Genomic DNA, 18,556 nt, shown 5'->3' on the forward strand with positions numbered 1-18,556 from the left:
AGAATGACATTTTAAGTTCATAAGCAAGGAAGGAGCTTAAAAAATACCACTCCATCCTAAAAACAAAGATAGCCTGAACAGACTTAAAAAATTAACAACTCTTCTTGGATTCATAACAATGGAGGGGGACTCAGGGACTACTGCCTCCAAGATTGAAGATAGATAAATGAACAGAAGGAAGTGGCTTAACTGACCAGAGACTCATGAGCAGAAATCAGTCAGAACCAGTAATGGAGTGGCAAACCTGAACTATAATTGATAAACTGATGAAGGTTCAGTGAGTATAACTCGGAGATTTAAAAACTCCGAGAGGAAAGTCCTCAACACGGTGCAATTTACCGTCAAGAACACCTCCAAGTTTCCACAGTAAATATCTGAGAAAAATCCCCTTGTGTTTTTCCAGGGAGAGGGTAAAGGAAACATTTTTACATCCATCAAATCATTCTGCTCTTAATAAGGCCAGCCCTCAGGGGAAACTAGTCAACCAGAGCCTAACCTGCTGGAGTACTGCCCGTGTACAAAGTCGCTTCAGTAGTGACTTTTCGACCCTATGGACTGTAACCCACCAGGCTCCTCCGTCCATGGGATTCTCCAGGCAAGAATACTGGAGTGGGTTGGAAGGCCCTCTTCCAGGGGATCTTCACAACCTAGGGATCGAACCCATGTCTCTTATGTCTCCTGAACTAGCAGGCAAGTTCTCTACCACTAGTACCACCTTACATAGGGAAAGAGGAAATACATTCTGGCCCACCTAAGGAGTGAGGCACAGAATCACTGAAAGACTAAGAACTAGTCACAGACTATAGAATGCTTCTCCTGCCCCACCCCTAGGCTTCCCTGACAGTTCAACTGGTAAAGATTCTGCCTGCAAAGCAGGAGATCCCGGTTCAAACCCTGGGTTGGGAAGATCTATCACGTTGTCGCTCAGTTGTCTCTGACTATTCATGACCCCATGGACTGCAGCATGCCAGGCTTCCCTGTTCTCTACTATCCCCCAGAGTTTGCTCAACTCATGCCCATTCAGTCAGGGATGCCATCCAACCCTCTCATCTGTTGACCCCTGCTCCTCCTGCCCTCCATCTTTCCCAGCATCAGAGTCTTTTCCAAAGAATTGGTTCTTTGCATCAGGTGGCCAAAGTATTGGAGTTTCAGCTTCAACATCAGTCCTTCCCAAGAATAGTCAGAGTTGATTTCCTAAAAGACTGATTGGTTTGATCTGCTTCCAGTCCAAGGGAGTCTCAAGAGTCTTCTTCAAACCACAGTTCAAAAGCATATCAGTTCTTTGGCTCTCTGACTTCTTTATGGTCCAACTCTCATATCCATAGATGACTAGTAGAAAAACCACAGCTTAGACTATATCAACCATTGTCTTCAAACTGATATCTTTTCCTTTTACTATGCTGTCTAGGATTGTCATATCTTTTAATTTCATGGCTACAGTCACTATCTGCAGTGATTTTAGAGCCCAAGAAACAAAAGTCTGTTACTGTTTCCATTCTTTCCCCATCTATTTGCAATGAAGTGATGGGACCAGATGCCATAGTCATTTTTTTTTTTTGAATGTTGAGTTTTAAGCCAGCTGTTTTACTCCTCTTTTACCTTCATCAAGAATCTTTTTAGTTCCTCTTCACTTTCTGCCATAAGGGTGGCGTCATCTGCATATCTGAGGTTTTGCTGTTTCTCTGCCCAATCTTGACTCCAGCTAGTGATTCTTCCAGCCCAACATTTTACATGATATACTCTGCATATAAGTTAAATAAGCAGGGTGACAATACACAGCTTTGACCTACTCCTTTCCCAACTGTGAACCAGTCGTTTGTTTCATGCCCAGTTCTAACTGTTGCTTCTTGACCTGCATACAGGTTTCACAGGATGTGGTAAGGTCGTCTGGTATTTCCATCTCTTTTAATAATTTTTCACAGTTTGTTGTGATCCACACAGTCAAAGGTTTTAGCATAGTCAATGAAGCAGAAGTAGATGCTTTTCTGGAATCCCCTTGCCTTTTTAATGGTCCAACAGATGCTGGCAATTTGATCTCTAGTTTCTCTGCCTTTTCTCCATCCAACTTGAACATCTTAATTTCTTGGTTCATGTACTGTCGATGCCCAGCTTGAAAGACTTTGAGCATTATTTTGCTAGTGTGTGAAACGAGTGCAAATGTACAGTGGTTGGAAATTTCCTTACCATCACCTTTATTTGGGATTGGAATGAAAACTGACCTTTTCCAGTCCTGTGGCCATTGCTATGGTTTTCAAATTTGCTGACATATTGAGAGCAACATTTTAATAGGATCATATTTTAGGATTTTAAATAGCTCATCTGGAATTCCATCACCTCCACTAGCATTACTAAAGGATTATTTACAGCAGCTCCATCTCTGAGTGCATCATATCCTGTTATCCAAAAAATTACAAAGCATGCCAAAAGGCAAAAAAGTGCAAATTGGAGAGATAAGAGCAAGCATCCGAATGAGACATAGCAGGAGTGTTGGGATTATCAAACTAGAAATCTAAAGCAACTTTGATTAATATTCTAAGGACTCTAAAGAACAAAATAAACAGCATGTAAGAACAGATGATCAATATAAGCAGAGTCATGGAAATCCTAAAAATAAACATGAGAGACAAAAAACACTATAAGTAAAGAGAACATCTGATGGGCTTATTGGTAGACTCAGTTTGGCTGAGGAAAGAATCTCTGAACAAAAGGATGTATCCACAGGATCTTCAAAAAGCTTATACATTTGTCCTTAAACATTTGTTCAGATCCACAGAATGCACAGGACCCAAGAGTGAACTCTAAGGACCTTGAGGATAGTTTAGAGTAGGTCCCTCCTCAGTAAAAAAAAATGTTGCATTTTGGAGAGAGATATTGATAATGAGAGAGGACATGCAGTTGTGGAGGCAGTGGGTATATGGGAAGACTCTGCATCTTCTCAATTTTCTTGGAAACACAAAACTACTCCAAAAAATATCAGCAGTTCATAAACACACACAAAATGAAATAGAAATAGGAAATTAAGCAAAACAAACCAGGTTAATTTGCTTAATGTTAATTTTTCCCAGTTATGTTCTATGTTGCTAGAAACCTACTTATTAAATTTTTCAAAACCTTATTCCTTCATTATAAATGTTACAAATAATAATTATTCCAGTTCGTTGTTGTTCAGTTGCTAAGTGACATCCAACTGTTTGCAACCCCATGCCAGACTCCTCTGTCCTCCACTATCTCTTGGAGTTTGCTCAAATTCATGTCCATTGAGTCAGTGATGCTATCTATCAAACTCATCCTCTTCTGTCCCCTTCTCTTTTTGCCTTCAATCTTTCCCATCATCCAAGTCTTTCCTAATAAGTGGGCTCTTCACATCTGTTGGCCAAAAGAACAGTCCTTGCAATGAATATTTAGAGTTGATTTCCCAATGCAGGAGATGCAGGTTCAATCCCTGGGTTGGGAAGATCCTCTGGAGAAGGAAATGACTACCCACTCCAGTATCCTTGCCTGGAGAATCCAATGGACACAGGAGCCTGGAGGGCTATACTCCATGGGGTCTCAAAGAGTCAGACACGACTGATGGAATAACACACACACACACACTGATGCTTCCATTTCACCAAGTACACCTATTACATGGTCAGTCAATATAGTTCCTTGCTTTTTTTTTTCCCTCCATGGCTCTAAGTTCTTCCCACCCCAATCTCCCACTTAATGTGCCACCACACCTACATGACCTTTAAAACTAACACATACCAAAGAAAGGATGTCATTTTAATCATAGGGGACTAGAATGCAAAAGTAAAAAGTCAAGAGATACCTGGAGTAACAGGTAAGTTTGGCTTTGGAGTATAAAATGAAGCAGGGCAAAGTCTAACAGAGTTTAGCCAAGAGAAGGCACTGATCATAGTAAAAACCCTCTTCCAATAACACAAGAGAAAACTCTACATATAGACATCACCAGATGGTCAATACTGAAATCAGATTGATTATAGTCTTTGCAACCGAAGATGGAGAAGCTCTGTACAGTCAGCAAAAAAGTAAAAAAGACCCGGAAGTGACTGTGGTTCAGATTATGAACTCCTTATTGCCAAATTCAGTCTTAAATTGAAGAAAGTAGGGAAAACCACTAGGCCATTCAGGTATGACCTAAATAAAATTCCTTACAATTATAAGTGGGAATGACAAATAGATTCAAGAGATTAGATCTGATAGAGTGCCTAAAGAACTATGGGCAGAAGGTCATTACATTGTACCAGAGGCAGTGATCAAAACCATCCCCAAGAAAAAGAAATACAAAAAGGCAAAATGGTTCTCTGATGAGACCCTATAAATAGCTGAGAAAAGAAGAGAAGTGAAAAGTAAAGGAGAAAAGGAAGGATATATCCATATGAATGTGGAATAGCAAGGAGATATAAGAAAGGCTTCCCATGTGATCAATGCAAAGAAATAGAGGAAAACAATAGGATGGGAAAGATTAGAGATCTCTTCAAGAAAATTAGAGATACCAAGGGAACATTTCATGCAAAGATGGACACAATAAGGATAGAAATGATATGGACCTAAAAGAAGCAGAAGATATTAAGAAGAGGTGGCAAGAATACACAGAGGAACTATACAAAAGAGATATTCATGACCCAGATAACCACAATGATGTGAAGCTCACTTAAAGCCAGACATTTTGGAGTGTGAAGTCAAGTGGGCCTTAGGAAGCATCACTACAAACAAAGCTAGTGGAGATGATGGAATTCCAGCTGAGCTATCTCAAATCCTAAAAGATGATGCTGTGAAAGTGCTGTACTCAATATGTCAGGAAATTTGGAAAACTCAGCAGTGGCCACAGGACTTGAAAAAGATAGTTTTCACTGCAATCCCAAAGAAAGGCAATGACAAAGAATGTTCATACTACTGCACAATTACACTCATCTCACACACTATCAAAGTAATGCTCAAAATTCTCCAAGCTAGGCTTAACAGTATGTGAACTGAGAACTTCCAGATGTTCAAGCTGGATTTAGAAAAGGCACAGGAACAAGAAGTCAAATTGCCAAGATCTGTGGATCATTGAAAAAGCAAGAGAATTTCAGAGAAAAACTTTTCCTTCTCCTTCATTGACTATGCAAAAGCCTTTGACTGTGTGGATCACAACAAACTGTGGAAAATGCTTAAAAGAGATGGGAATACCAGACCACATTACTTGCCTCCTGAGAAATCTGTATGCAGATCAAGAAGCAACAGTGAGAACTGGACATGGAACAACAGACTGGTTTCAAATTGGGAAAGGAGTAGGTCTAGGTCATATATTGTCACTTTGCTTATTTAACTTATAGGCAAATTACCTCATGTGAAATGCTGGACTGGATGAAGCACAAGCTGGAATCAAAATTGCCAGGAGAAATATCAGTAACCTCAGATAGGCAGATGACACCACCCTTATGGAAGAAATCAAAGAGGAACTAAAGAGCCTTGTGATGAAGGTAAAAGAGGAAAGTGAAAAAGTTGGCTTAAAACTCAACATTCAGAAAATGAAGATCGTAGCATCCAGTCCCATCACTTCATGGCAAATAGATGGGGAAACAATGGAAACAGGGACGGACTTTAATTTCTTGAGCTCCAAAATCACCGCAGATGGTGTCTGTAGAAATGAAATTAAAAGACGCTTGCTCCTTGGAAGAAAAGCTATGACAAACTTATACAGCATATGAAAAAGAAGAGTAAGTACTTTTCAACAAAGTCCTTTGCCAACAAATTTCCATATGATCAAAGCTATGGTTTTTCCAATAGTTATGTATGGATGTGAGAGGTGGACCATAAAGAAGGCTGAGCACCAAAGAACTGATACTTTTGAACTGTGGTGTTGGAGAAGACTCTTAAGAGTCCATTGGACAGCAAGGAGATCAAACCAGTCAACCCTAAAGGAAATCAATTCTGAATATTTATTGGGAGGACTGATGCTAAACCTGAAGCTACAATACTTTGACCACCTGATGTGAAGAACTGACTTATTGGAAAAGACCCTGATTCTGGGAAAGACTGAAGGTAGGAGGAGAAGGGGATGACAGAGAATGAGATAATTGCATGGTCATGAGTTTGAGCAAGTTCTGTGAGTTGGTGATGGACAGGGAAGCCTAATGTGTTGTAGTGCATGGAGTCTCAAAGAGTCGGACAGGACTGAGCTACTGAACAACAGCACTGCTTTAAATTATCATTTCATACAAATGAATGAACATCTAGTAACAGATTTCTTAACCTTAATCTTATCTTATTTAAAACATATCATACAAGATATTAGCTAAATTAATTTTCAAAAACCCACTTCATCAAGACCCAAATCAACATTTTTAAAATGAGTCTGCTACTGGGAAGATAATACCTGTACTTGATAATTCATTAATTAGTAGCAATATCTTGAACCAGATGAGTTTTAAATTTTATTTCACATTATTTTCAATTGTTTAATTTCAAGCCTGACATCTAAGTTTTATGTATATAAACTACTCTTCCACTAATACACAATTCTAAATTTTGCTGAGGTAATTATACTTTATTGAATTTCCCTCACTGGTGAATAGGATGTTGTTGTACATATATATATATGTATGTGTGTGTGTGTTTAAACATTTCTTGAATTAAGTAATTCATATGTTTATAAAATAGCCTTTCTGAATAAGTTGGGCTACTCACAGTAAAAAACTAAAGCTAAATTTAGAGTATAAAAATATTATATAAAGAAGCTGTACTTGTTTGAAATTTTAAACAGTTATAATCAGAAGGAATCAATTGGGTTGTGACTGCAGTTGAAATATTGCTTGGTGTTAAAAAATGCTAAAAATTAATGAAATTCTATAGATTCATATTTAGTTAACATATTTTATTTTGAAGAACTTCTTATAAAACTACATTTATTTACTCTCAAAACTAATTTAATACAAATACCACATGAAGTTTAAGATCAATACATTAGCATCCCTTAGCATTCTGCCTTCCCACAATTTCAAACTTTAATACATATTCATATCTCCTGGGGCTTTTATTAAATATCCATGATCTCATTCAGCATGTCTTGGGTGAGGCATAGATTTTGCATTTCTAACAATCCCCTTGTAATGTCAATACAGCTGAACCTGCTTGGAAGTTCATCATCAAAACATTTGACTTTTTCCTATTTAATGCTTTATAGGCCTGGTGTGCTGCTTATTACACTGATGGAAAAATAAAAATAACACATAAGATGTTGTTTTTCAATTGTAGGAAGATCAGAACACGTTTTCTAAATAATCAATCATTTTTTGGATATGTTTAACTAGAAAAATCTGTTTGATTCAAACCAGACACATTACACACATTACAGCAATTATTCTCATACTACAAACTATGCTTTCCTCTATATGTACATTTTAAAGCATTTGTCCTATTGAATAGTATTTCATCTCTGTAATCACAGCCTTTATTATTCTTCTGAAATATTTATCATTACCATTATTTTCTCTATAGAATGTTAATTTTATTACATAGGAAGCCAAGAACATCAGATCACAAAATAAAATAGGCATTTTGACTTATCTCAATTATTAATTAGGTCTCCACACATAACAGGTGATCAATTAAACTGCAATCCATCCTTAATAAAGGGAATTAGTCATTCTTCAAGTCAGTTGATTATGTTGATTAGAATCTTAATGTTCTGGTTTTTATTCCCTTTAATTTTACCATTTATAATCGTAATAGAAAGTGCTAAAGATTATTGAGACCGAACCCAAGCCTCCATGGATGAACAATTTTAATCCTTTTAGAGTTTCATAGCACCAATACAATCTAATGAAATTTCAGCACTGAGAAATAAAGGAACATTTTTCAGGTGTGTTTATACAATTAAAATGAGCCAGTGCATACTAAATACTTCCTTTTTATGCAGCTGATACCATTTTATGCATCTAGTATGAAGCATTTTGTGAGATAATTGAATCAAAGCATTACACTAAGGACTCAAATAATATGAGTCCATATGCTTGATCATATTTTCCAAGAGTTCATTACACATTACCTACTGTGCTCTAATGTCATAGAAAATACATAATTCTACATTGAATATTTATCACTCTATTTTAAGTATGTATTTGCATATGTGTCTCTGTTTAGATTGTAAGTTTAAAGCAGAATCTATGTCTTGCATTCATAGTTGCTAATATGGGGATTGCACAATTGCTATTTAGTTGTGTCCCTCTCTCTTGTGACCCCATGGACTGCAGCCCACCAGGCTCCTCTGTCCATGAGATTTCCCAGGCAAGAATACTGGTGTGGGTTGACAAATCCTTCTCCAGGGGATCTTCCTGACCTAGTGAAGGAACCTGTGTCTCTTGCATTAGCAGGTGGATTCTTTGCCACTGAGCCACCCAGAGAAGCCCAGAGATTGCACAAGGATTCAGTAAATTTTTTTGAACTGGGTTGAATATTATTGTTTTTCTAGAATATTTCAATGAGAGGGAAACGTGGTTCCTCCCTCTAAAAAAAAAAAAAAAATCACAACCACATGTCGAGGACCATACCATTTTATGCTTATATTCTCTTTATATATAACACCACAGCCCTCACACAAGACATTAGTCAAATAGACAATCGACATATCATTGTTGAATGAAAAATAAACTCTGAGATTTGCTAGTCTCAGATAAATTACCAAACATTGTGAGGATTATCGTCAACACAGAATTCCAAGAAGCTTGATCCTTGCTATACTTCTCCGATTCAAAATCTTCACAGATTCCCCACTCAAGCAAGATCTTTCCAAATTAATTTTATTCTCCAGGCATATGGCTTGCACATAAACCACCAATACACTTCTCTAGCTATACATGCTAACATCTTAACAAGATAATTTGCAACAGTAGATATAACCCATATAAATCCTAGGCAATGGCTGGATAAAGCTCATGCTGGGGTAAAGAGAAGCACTGCCGAGTGAAACACGTAACTTGGTGAGGCCACTTTTCTCTAACATTCTTGCTAATAAGGTAAAGAATAGCACCCAAGAGTTTTTGCTATCTTCTCAGCAGTCTTTTTAACTTCAACAGCCAGCATGACAGTCCCAGACGTAACCTGATCCACGAACAAGTTAGCACTGCTAATACAGCTGTGACATTACACCTGCTGCTTCCTGGAAGTCTTATTCTGCTGTAGTAGGATTTATTTCATTATGTGGCAATTGGTAGCAAGAATGCTTTCAGGGTAACTTGAAGATGTTAGGATAAAAGCCATCTGGTACCCAATTTTCTCTGATCCAGGACTTGAACTGTTTCTAAAAATCAGTGAGTGAAGAGTTAGGGAGAGAGAGTTTGGGAGTTTGATTAGGAATTCCTACCCACGATGGGTGTCATTTCTCATTTTCATATTATTAATAGAATGTAAGAAAAAATATCCATAGCTGGAAAATAGAACCCATTAAGCATCATTCCCATTCAAATTTGTTTCTATAAAGACCTTCTGTGCATGCACCAATACTGTATAAACAGGCCCTGCTTACTTCAGCTTACTTTACTATGTGAATGTGTGACACAGGTACTTCACTGAGTAATGCAAAATGAGTTCTTATTGTTATACTTGAAAGTGAAAAAACTATACCTGATACTCATTTGTGAAAAATAGTCCAAATTAGTGCACACATGGAGATATACTAAGAATTAATAAAATATACTTAACATAAAAGTATAGTTATTACATGAGTATAAGCACATTGATAAAAGATAGATCTTGGTGGCACTGATGAGATAGATGGTCAGGCTTAAATAAAAGAAGCAGTAAATTTTATCAACAGTACTTTTTAACCATGAACATGCTTCAGTATTTGCACATTACCAGAAAGGCCATTGGAGAAGGCAACGACAGCCCACTCCAGTACTCTTGCCTGGAAAATCCCATGGACGGAGGAGCCTGGTGGGCTGCAGTCCATGGGGTCGCTGAGTCAGACACGACTGAGCGACTTCACTTTGACTTTTCACTTTCATGCATTGGAGAAGGAAATGGCACTCCACTCCAGTGTTCTTGCCTGGAGAATCCCAGGGACGGTGGATCCTGGTGGACTGCCGTCTATGGGGTCGCGCAGAGTCAGACATGACTGAAGCGACTTAGCAGCAGCAGCAGCAGCAGCAGCAGCAGCAGCAGCAGCAGAAAGGCCATTGTAGATAGCCTACATTACCTCTACATGGAGGCCCATTACATAAAAAGGATTAACTCCAAAATTATATATCTGTAGCTGAAATATACAACTGGCATAGCATTGTATCAGTTATATTTCAACTTCTGAGGACATAAAGAGACTAGTCGTCATTTATGTCCATTTTTCATAATGTTTGGCTCAATCCTAAGTAGTAATTTCATCATAGTTTTCAACTGAACCAAAAAGAGAATATAAGATTTATCTTCTCATACTTATTGAACTTTTTAAAAAGCTATCAGTGCCTAAGTATAGTCTCTAGACTAAAGCATACTATTGGTTTTTTTAAATCCTTGGAATAGTAGGTGATATTATGATGAACTCGTCAATGAACTAGTCACAGAAATTGGTATGTATGTGATTTTACCCATCTGAGTGGAGTAGGTTTAGAATTTTCATTCTATAAATGAGGCTACTGAGGTTCAGAATTATTCTCTTGGCAGTGTTTATGGAATATTGTCTCTGTGTCTTATATTTTGCAATATGAAAATTGTTACATTTCAGTGAGAAGCTAGATGGTTCTCAGTATCCAAGAAAGAACAGTGTGGATGGGTGAAAGGAACATCTAATCTAAAAACAGGTGGTCTGAGACATCTTTTTGGAGGAAAACATGGTTTAGCTGACATCGGGAAAAGGAAGCAGGGTGTCATTGTGTGTGTATGGGTTTGCATGTTGTGTGAGCACACATACACACAAGTTTGCAGATAAGTGCAGGAATTAAACTGAGTTGTGGGAACACAACGGGATGGAATTGTGTTCCAGGAATTAGAAAAATGGGTCATAAGTACATGACGGGTCATGAATAAGGGGAAAATGTGCAAAGCTCAGAGGAAAAAAGAAGACTGTGCACTGATGAAAGGAAACGATTTCACTTTCTTTGACACAATTCTAAGACGACTAAATTCAAATCTAAATTTAAGCCCAGGTCTAGTACAATGTGAATTCCAAATCTTCTAACCTTTCAGCCACAATTTTCTCCACCATAGCTAGGACTGTGTTATGACTTCTCTGGACAGTTTGCCTTCAAGGGCTTCTTTGTTGATAAAATAATATTAGAAAATTTATTTTTCAACAGCATTCAAATAAAGACACACATATTAATATTATTTATTGAAGTATTATCTTTGACTTAAAATTTAATTTTTCGTTTGACTTAAAAAATACAAGCATTTTTCAAGGTCCCCTTCCCCCAAAATAATGAGGATCCTAAGCTCTGTGCCTACTCTGTGCTTATTATTATTATTTTTTTTACTTTACAATATTGTATCAGTTTTGCCATACATCAACATGAATCCGCCACGAGTGTACACGTGTTCCCAATCCTGAATCCCCCTCCCCATCCATCCCTCTGGGTCATTCCAGTGCACCAGCGTAGTGTGCTTAGTCACTCAGTCATGTCCAACTTCTTACCACCCTATGGACTGTAGCCCTCCTATTCTACCTAATGGAGAAATCAACCCTGACCTTAGCAGCAAATATATGATCAAGTACTTTTAAACTGAACTTCAGAGATAATTTTCTTCTCTTAGAACTTAAGCTGATGGATAGGGAAACAATTTCAAGAGTAATGCTATGTGATGTGCTCAGTCTCCAAGAGTTACTGTCATAACCAGAGATATAACTCAGGTCACCAGATTTCCCTTGCACTGTTCTGAAATGTCCTGCATCATTTAATAATGAATAGATGTTATTATGATTAAAACTTACACTTTTAATGCTCTTATCTAGAAGACACCCTGGCTAGTTTCCAGTGTGCTGAGCACAAGTAAGACAGATCCACTGGGAATGGGAGATTTCTGTCACCGCAGGAGGTGTGGGAACTACAGACCGTGGATGTATCGGGACACATACAGTAAGATTCTGGGTGAGTGCATGCATACTCAGTGGTTTCAGTTATGTTCAACTGTTTGTGACCCTATGGACTGTAGCCTGCCAGGCTCCTCTGTCTATGGGATTTGCCAGGAAAGAATAATGGATTGGGTTGCCATGCCTAAAGAATATTTAGTTAAAATGTTACTATAATATTGTGTTAAGACTTATAAATTCTACAGATTGCTTTTAACTTGAAATACATCACTGACATGTTGAATTTTATGTATAAATTTATTATTCAAGTCCCCTTGAGAACAAAGATTCAACAGATAATTTTTCTTTTCTAAGGAATATGTCTCTGGAAAGCAAGTTGGAATTGGTTAAGACTGTAAAGTAGTTATAAAAAGGGGATTTTTTACATATAACTGTTTCACTTTACTGCACGATAGAAACTAACACAACACTGTAAAGCAACTATATCCCAATAAAAATTAACAAAAAAGGGCAGAATTTTGAAATTTTCCCTTAAGAGCACCATTACACTCAGAGGTTGGTATCCCCTGTCCTCACTAACTCATATTCAGGTCCTGGCCTTACCACCAATCCCCTCCTAGGTCTCTTGGAATTCCAAATGAAATACAACTTGCAATATTTCACATAATAAGTTTTATGATTACCCAGTTTTGAAAATTTTGGTGTCTGCATATGTATATATCACTTTTTTGGTAGTGGAAACATCAATGGGGAAATTATTACCTGCAATTATTTTTAACCTTTACAGTAGCTTCACTGAATCATTTGATATCCAAATCCAATGCAAAAAAATCAGTATAACAAAAATCCCTATATTTATTGAAGGTACTAAAGCCATAAGCTCTTAGACATTAAAAAAGGTTATGCACTGGCCCCTGAAACAATTATATACTTGACATACATTCAGTCACAATCATTGTGGGAACCAGAAGGATTCATCATTTCAATAAGAACTCAGCGGGTTAAGACTAGTGTCAGAAAAGAGGCAGTACATCAGAACTGGACCATTAGGACTCAATCTATAAAATGCCGTCTATTCAGTTAATTGCAAAATATTATTTTAAGGCAGAGTGCTACTCAACCTTTCCTAGGTCCCTGGGATAGTTGGTATAACTTCTATGTATACTACATCCACGTGGACATGAAAAATTTGAATTTTTGCATGAAGTTACTTATTATATGGCATTATAGCCTGATTTAAAAAAATTATTAATTAGATAATAATTGCTTTACAATATTGTGCTATTCTCTGCCATACATCAACATGAATCAGTCATAGGTATACATATGTCTCCTCCCATCTGAACCTACTTCCCTCCCCATCCCACCCCTCTAGATTGTCATAGAGTGCCAGGTTTGAGCTCCTTGTGTCATATAGCAAATTCCCACTGGCTTTCTATTTCACATATCCTGACATTCAAATCATTCCTCTAAATAGGTATTCTGCATCTTGAGGAAACGCATTTTCCTACTGTTTTCTGTGTGTGTGTGTCTGTGTGTGTGTGTGTCTGTGTGCCGTAAATGGCCCCTGATAGACTAAGTTAATCAAAAGAAGTATCAATACTATATACCATGCATTTCCATTTGGAGCCATTTTATTTTCCTAACTTCTATCACCACATGGCTTCCTAGATAGTGAAAGTGGTAAAGAATCTGCTTGCCAGTACAGGAGATGCAAGAAACACAGGTTCAGTTCCTGGGACAGGAAGATTCCCTGGAAGAGGCAATGGCAACTCACTCTAGTATTTTTCCCTGGAAAATTCCATGGACAGAGGAGGCTGGTGGGCTACAGTCCATGGGTCTGACAAACAGCTGGACACGACTGAGTGATTTTCACTCACAATGATTATATAACAACAATGTATCTCACTGGAGGACATGTTTCTTGTTCTTAACAAGATACTTCAGAATAATCCTGTTATCTTAAGATGTATATGTGAGAGTGGGTCTGGTAAGACCTTTCTATTGCTAGTAACCCATTGAAAAAGTATAGAAAGCCCCACCCAAACTAGTAAGTGAGTCAGTCTCCACCCCCTTCTGATGTCTTTGTCAGAAGTTTTCTGTATCATACACTGTAATATAACTTTTGCCACACAAAGCTCTGAGTGACTGAAGCTGAGTCCCTGGTCTTCAAGCAAAATTCTTTCCTTTGGAAATCACAAATCTGACAACATTCACCATAAGCTATCACCATTATATCCACTACTGTGGGCAAGAACCCCTTGCAGAAATGGAGTAGCCCTCATAGTCAACAAATTAATCTGAAATTCAGTTCTTGAGTGGAATCTCAAAAATGACAGAATGATTTCTGTTTGTTTCCAAAGCAAACCATTCAATATCACAGTAATCCAAGTCTATGCCCCAATCACTAATGCTGAAGAAGCAGAAGCTGAATGGTTCTATGAAGACCTACTTCAACTAACACCAAAAAAAGATGTCCTTTTCATCATAGGTGACTGGAATACAAAAGTAGGAAGTCAAGAGATACTTGGAGTAACAGGCAAGTTTGGCTTTGGGGGTACAAAATGAAGCATGGCAAAGGCTACAAGAGTTTAGACAAGAGAACCCACTGCTCAGAGAAACACCCTCTTCCAACAACACAAGAGATAACTCTACACATGGACATCACCAGATGGTCAATACCATCATCAGATTGATTATATTCTTTGCAGCCAAAAATGGAGAAGCTCTATACAGTCAGCAAAAATAAGACTGGGAGCTGACTGTGACTCAGATCATGAACTCCTTATTGCAAAATTCAGATTTAAATTGAAGAAAGTAGTGAAAACCCCTAGAACATTGAGGTATTCTGCTGCTGCTGCTGTTTCTGCTAAGTCGCTTCAGTCAAGTCCAACTCTATGCGACCCCATAGATGGTGGCCCACCAGGCTCCCTCGTCACTGGGATTCTCCAGGCAAGAATACTGGAGTGGGTTGTCATTTCCTTCTCCAATGCATGAAAGTGAAAAGTGAAAGTGAAGTCGTTCAGTCATGTCCGACTCTTAGCAACCCCATGGACCACAGCCTATGGGGCTCCTCCATCTATGGGATTTTCCAAGCAAGAGTACTGGAGTGGGGTGCCATTGCCTTCTCCACATTGAAGTATGACCTAAATCAAATCACTTATGATTATACAGTTGAAGTGAAAAAGAGATTCAAGGAATTAGATCTGATAGACAGAGTACCTGAAGAACTATGGACAGGGCTTCCTAATATTGCGTAGCCAGTGGTGAGCAAAGCTTTTCTAAGTGGTCTATGCATATAAATAGAGAAAAACAATAGAATGGGAAAGACCAGAGATCTCTTCAAGAAAATTAGAGATACAAAGGGGAAGATTGGCACAATAAAGGACAGAAATGGTATGGATCTAACAGAAGCAGAGAGATTAAGAAGAGGTGGCAAGAATACACAGAAGAACTATACAAAAAGATCTTAATAACCCAGACAATCATGATGGTGTGATCACACACCTAGAGCCTGACATCTTGGAGTGGAAAGTCAAGGGGGCCTTAGGAAGCATCACTAATAACAAAGGTAGTGGAGGTGAGCTATTCTTGCTAAGCTATTTCAAATCTTAAACAATGATGCTATTAAAGTGCTGCAGTCAATATGGCAGCACATTTGGAAAACTCAGCAGTGGCCACAGGACTGGAAAAGGGTGGGGCCCTAAATGGGAAACCTTAAAAAAGAAGGGCTAGCTTTGCGGTTTAGAGCTAAGATGGCGCCTGGCGGAAGAGATGAGGGCGCGGCCTAAGTTGTCTGTCAAAACTTTTGATTGGCTCTCTTGACTTCTGTGCACGTAGACAGCATGTGATCACCATAGACTTCTGTTATAATGATGGCACATGACGATTTGACCTTTAATGTGATTGGTGCAACTATGGAAAGTCCCTCGCAAACCCCTCCCTGCTTGCCTTTATAAACCAAGAGCTTGCAGCAATAAAGCGGAACTGCTTAGACGGAACCCCTGTTGCGTCTGATTGTCTCTCGCTCACCGAGGGGCTGGGTTGGCGGACAGCAGGCTCACCTCTCCTCGGGACCTCTCGGCTTTGCTGAGAGAAGTTCCACTGCCTCTCTCTTTCTGCGGAGTGCCCCCCGCAGAAAAGGTCAGGTTTCATTCCAATCATGAAAAAAGGCAATGCCAAAGAATGCTCAAACTACCACACAATTGCACTTATCTCACACACTAGCAAAGAAATGCTCAAAATTCTCCAAGCCAGGCTTCAACAGTACATGAACTGAAAACTTCCAGATGCTCCAGCTGGATTTAAAATAAGGAAGAGGAACCAGAAATCAAACTGCCAACATCTGCTGGAACATAGAAAAAGCAAGGGAATTTTGAAAAACATCTACTCGTGCTTCATTGACTACGCTAAAGCCTTTGGCCATGTGGATAACAGCAAACTGCGGAACAATTTTCAAAGAGATGGGAATACCAGACCACCCTGGTATCTGTATGTAGTTCAAATAACAAGTAGAACTGGATATGGAGCAATGGACTGGTTCCAAAATGGGAAAGGAGTATATCAAGGACATATGTCACCTTGCCTATTTAACTTATATACATCATTTGAAATGCCAAGCTGGATGAAGCACAAGCTGGAATTAAGATTGTGAGGAGAAATATCAATAATCTCAGATCTGTAGATGACACTGCCATTATGGTAGAAAGCAAAGAGGAATTAGAGTCTCTTAATAAAAGTGAAAGAGGAGAGTGAAAAAGCTGGCTTAAAACTCAACGTTCAAAAAATGAAGATCATGGCATCCAGTCCCATCACTTCATGGCAAATAGTAGGAGAAACAATGGAAATAGTGACAGACTTTATTTTCTTGGGCTCCAAAATCACTGCAGATGGTGACTACAGTGATGAAATTAAAAGATGCTTGCTCCTTGGAAGAAAAGCTATGACAAACACACACAACATATTAAAAATCAGAGACATTACTTTGCCAACAAAGTCTGTCTAGTCAAAGCAATGTTTTTTTCAGTAGTCATGTATGGATGTGAGAGTTGGACCATAAAGAAAGCTGAGCAGTGAAGAATCTGCTTTTGAGCTGTGGTGATTCTTGAAAGTCCCTTGGACTGCCAGGAGATTAAATAAGTCAATCCTAAAGGAAATCAATCCTGAAAATTAATTGGAAGGACTGATGCTAAAGCTGAAGCTCCAATACTTTTGACCACCTGATGTGAAAAGCTGACTCATTAGAAAAGACCCTGATGATGGGAAAGATGGAAGGCAAGAGGAGGGTGGGACAACAGAGGATGAGATGATTGGATGGCATCACCAACTTGATGGACCTGGTTTTGAGCAAGCTCCTGAAGTTGGTGACGGACAGTGAAGCCTGGCGTGCTGCAGTCCATGGGATCACAAAGAATCCAACATGACTGTGTGACTGAACTGACTTATGTAGAGTAAATCAGCCTCAAAATACATATATAGTACATGAAATCATTTACATAACATTCTTGAAGAAGTGAAAGTCTAGAGATACATAACACCACAGATTAATAATGGTTTCTAGAGTATAGTCACCACAAGTTGACATCAGGAAACTTTTGATGATGATGGCAACATTCTCTATTCTGTTATGTTTGTTGTAAGTCTCTACATACTTGTCAAATTTTATAGAATTTTATATTACAAAGGATGGTTTTTACTGTTTGCAAATTATATCTTTGTACAAATGACCAACAAATGAAAATGTGCTCAACATCACTAAATATCAGGGAAATGCAAATCAAGACCACTATTGAAATCTCACCTCACACCTGTCAAGAGGCCTATTATCTAAAAGGATAAATACCTTTATAAATGCCAGTTTTTAAAAAGGATATTCACCTTTATTGCACTTTCCTTTATGGGCTATTAAATATTTTAATAATTAAGCATTTAAGAATGTACACTTGTATAAATTATTCAGGAGACAAAAAAGTGCTGCATAATATTTATACATCTAAATATTCAATTTTTAGGAAAGGTATATAATTTCTGAAATTTTATTCTTATCAATGGATCCTTTATTTTACTTTGAGAGGCTGGCATTATGAAAAAAAAAAAAGTCCTAAATTCTATGCCCCATTTCTCTTCCTGTTACTATTTTACTCTAGCTAGTTATCAGTTGTCAAAACAACAGTTTAAACCTAGCACCTAACTGTGCCAAATCTCTTTTGGAAAGAAACCTCCATAATCTCTTCAGGACTTTATTTCCTCAGCTTGACCTGGACACTCACAGTTTCCAAAATGAGGGAGTCAGTGCAATAGTGCATAAAATATGAGGGCTCTGAAAGCCCATGCCTGCTTAGGGGAGTGTGTAATTTAATAAAGTGTTCATTGATGTCAGCACACTGACTCATCACACTTGTGTTGATGTTGCAGCCTGCAGCACAGAGACTCCTACTGCTAATTAGATGACTGAAGCAAGATTATATTTCCCTTGGAGATAGACATAAAGGCGAGAGAGTTATTCTCAAAGGTATTTTCAATTTACAAGTATTTGATGGGACAGAACCA

The 18,556-nt window shown here is 38.2% G+C and overlaps 1 long non-coding RNA gene across 1 annotated transcript; it reads left to right on the forward strand.

The window, feature by feature from the left end:
• Positions 1–1,266: 1,266 nt before the first annotated feature.
• LOC120879480 lies at positions 1,267–15,361 on the forward strand. Its single transcript, XR_005724798.1, has 3 exons — positions 1,267–1,277; positions 4,342–4,352; positions 15,279–15,361. It is a non-coding gene; the product is annotated as an uncharacterized LOC120879480 (long non-coding RNA).
• The last annotated feature ends 3,195 nt before the right edge of the window (positions 15,362–18,556 follow it).

The sequence above is a fragment of the Oryx dammah genome, unplaced genomic scaffold, assembly GCF_014754425.2.
Source record: "Oryx dammah isolate SB20612 unplaced genomic scaffold, SCBI_Odam_1.1 HiC_scaffold_20, whole genome shotgun sequence".
NCBI lineage: Eukaryota > Metazoa > Chordata > Mammalia > Artiodactyla > Bovidae > Oryx > Oryx dammah.